This window comes from Gastrolobium bilobum, unplaced genomic scaffold, assembly GCF_033153095.1.
Source record: "Gastrolobium bilobum isolate Gb01-03AN ecotype WA unplaced genomic scaffold, APGP_CSIRO_Gbil_v1 utg13751, whole genome shotgun sequence".
Classification (NCBI taxonomy): Eukaryota; Viridiplantae; Streptophyta; class Magnoliopsida; order Fabales; family Fabaceae; genus Gastrolobium; species Gastrolobium bilobum.
The window spans coordinates 69689-73344 of NW_026899937.1; positions in this window are offsets into that span (position 1 = coordinate 69689).

Sequence of the window (3656 nt, forward strand, 5' to 3'; positions counted from 1 at the left end):
ATTAATTTGTGGAATTTGAAAAGAATTGATAAATTCCTTTTGCTGTGATGATAAAGGCCATAAATTCTTTTCTCGAAGCTTCATCCTGTCTCGAGGAAGAGAGAAAGGGGAGGAGAGAGAAAGGGTGTGGGGTTAGTTAGGAGAAAGAAAGGGAAAAAAAAGATTTATTTTATTTCGTAAATATCCACCATTGAGTGAGATTGTAATCTAAGAGCCTGTTTGGTGTGACGTATAAGGCCTGACAATATAAGCTTATACTATACGTTATGACATTTTTATTTGTTTAGTGTGACCATGGTAGTTAAAATCTGAATTTAAATCTTAAAATCCTGATTTTAACGATTTATTTTTGCTAAAACGATTTAGATTTCACTTAAAATTCTTTCCAATATAAAATCCCGATTTAGACATTTACTTAAGTCCCGATTTTAATATTTAAATCCCGATTTTAACTATTGGAATGATGTTACGCAAGTTAGAAAAATTGTTGAATATAACATTGCTGATGTTTCATCCGAAGATGAATGGATTGTGGAAAATGAAGGAACTTTATCTCATGATAAAAGTTTAGATGAAGACAATTTTGAATGATTAGTTGAAGATCACGTGGAACAGAATGTCTTCGATGATAATAACTTGAATGATTGATTAGCTTAGACCCTTAGAGTGTGACAATTGTATGCAAATGTATAAGGATGGTGGCAGGTAGTCTATTTTTCTTAATTTTTTTATACATAAGCATATGTATATAAAAATTTAATTTTAGAGTGCAGGTAAAATCTACGATTTATATTACGATTTTACGATTTACGATAATTTATTCCCTTTTCGATTTTAGGTAAAATCTCGATTTTGACTACCTTGGGTGTGACCATCGTATAGTATAAGCTTATACAGCAGAATCCCTTAATACATCAAAATGATGTATAACTTAATCCGGCCTAAGGAGGAGGGATAAAGCCTGATAAGAGATTAATGTATTAATATCGTTGACCAGTGCAATTCTTAAAAATTATATTATTTTAATATTAATATAATAAAATAAAAATTAATTTTTCAATATATTAATTTTTAAAATACTGAATATTTTAATTTTTATAAAAACTAATTTATGTTTTAGACAACCGGGTTCGGCGAGGTAAATGCATAAAAAAGGGACAAATACTAGATGATATTATTTTATACAATAATTTTATATAATATCGTGTCAAACGCTGGATAGTATTAAAATTCAATCAGGCCTTATACTATCAGGTCTTATACTATCGAGCCTTATCCTATATATGCACCAAACATGCCCTAAATCTGTTTAAGCAAAGCTAGGCAATATAAAAGTAGACAGAATAACCTATCTCAAAAAAATATTGAAAAAGGAAATTACAAAATCATCATAATTAATATATTCATTAATAGTTAAATTCCTCTCAAATACCAATAAGACCTGGCACAATTGGTAGATAACTGAATCTCTTAAGCATATTAACAGAGATTCAATTCCTGGATATGTATATGGAAAAGACTTTATTGGTAGAGGCAAAACCCAATTTGATGATCTATACCTTGAGAGGATTAGCTTTTGGCTATCGGCCGAGAGATACTCTTTTATTTTACTGGAAAAAAAATCTCTCACATGATATAATTATATTAAAAAAAGAATCTATTTCCAAGTGGAATAGTTCGAAGCTCAAACTACCTCATCGCTTTGTTCAAACTTCGAGAAGGTAACCAAACTGCTAATTGATTGCCAGTTTCTCCCACAAAGTTTACATTACATGACTCCAATAACTGTGGTTAGAGGTGACAAAATGGGCTTAGTGTATCCCTCCCCATCCTGTCCCGAAGTTAGCTCACCAACTTTTTTTTTTTTTTTTTTGGCAATTCAGTGCGAGAAGGGGCATTTTGCTTGCTTTACCTGTTGTGCTCTTGGAAGGGATTGTTTTGAGTGCTCATCATCCATTCCTTACAACCGTTGCAGAGCTATTGGGAAAGTGTTAGAATCTATTAAAATATATGTCTTAATGCAAAATATGGTTGCAAAGAGATTGAATTATAGTGAAAAGAATAACCCTGAGAAGAAATGCATCTATATTCCATGTTTTTACCCACACAAAGTTGTGACTTTGTTGCCTCATCAAAGGAGTAATTCCTCCACTTCAGCAATAAACATAAAACTTCTGGAATCCAATTTTTATCCAATTAATCTTTCTATGTATCCATAAATACTTATGCTGAATTCTTTATTCTTCACGAGAAAAAACTGATGGAAATCTGTTTAATCTCAACAACGATATTGTTGAGCGTATGGGAAATGTGGGGACTATTAGTTATATAGGGCCTAACTATTCTCAACCAGAGTATAGTTAATGCATCTACATTCTATGTTTTACCCACACAAAGGTTGTGACTTTGTTGCTTCATCAAAGGAGTTATCCCTCCACTTCAGCAATAAACATAAAACTTCTGGAATCCAATTTTTATCCAATCAATCTTTCTCTGTATCCATAAATACTTATGATAAATTCCTTATTCTCCAGGAGGAAAAACTGATGGAAATCTGTTTATTCTCAACAACGATATTGTTGAGCGTATGGGAAATGTGGGGACTATTAGTTGCATAGGGCCTAACTCTTCTCAGCCAGAGTATAGTTAATGCATCTACATTCTATGTTTTTACCTATACAAAGTTGTGACTTTGTTGCCTCATCAAAGGAGTTATCCCTCCACTTCAGCGATAAACATAAAACTTTTGGAATCCAATTTTTATCCAATCAATCTTTCTATGTATCCATAAATACTTATGATGAATTCCTTATTCCTCAGGAGGAAAAACTGATGGAAATCTGTTTATTCTCAACAACGACATTGTTGAGCGTATGGGAAATATAGGGGCTATTAGTTGCATAGGGCCTAAGTCTTCTCAGCCAGCCAGAGTATAGTTAGTCTTATTCTTCTAGCTAGAACATTCAAAGAGGCACGTTAATTGTTACCAACGAATTACAAAGGGCCAAACTCGAAAGATCTAATTTTATTGGAAATAAAGAAAAATACGTAGTAAAGCAAAAAGTTATTATCCTAATAATTTCTTATAGATAAAAAAATTGATCATTAATATTAAGAAATGGTGTTATAGAATAAAATTAATAGTAAATGAAAAAGTGCAATAGTGTAATAAAATAAAATAAAAATATGAAAGAAAGTGCAACAGCACCACAAATTGAAGAAGTTAAAATTATAATTAAACAATAAAAAAAGGAAAAAAGAAAGAAACAAACAAACTTTAAAAAAAAAAATAGATGGGCTGGCGGAACGGGCGGACTTATAATTAAATAGTAAATGACTGTTCAATTTCGAGACATTTACTCAAAAGCCTACATAATTAAATCATGCAAATTACAACATAGCAAAAGCCCTCTGGATTTTTTTTTTTTTTTTGGTGAACAAAGTCCTTTGGTTTAATTTAAAGACTCCACCGTCTACGCAATTCGCAAAAACACATAAAATCAATATGAGAAATTATATTTGCTAGCCGTTATTCAAATCAAACAATTTCTTATTCGACTTCAGATTAACTTCGAAGGGAATGTTTCCAAATACTATTAAGTGAATAAAGAGAAATAACTAAAATCCAAACATACAATCAAGAACAAGCAGCCAAA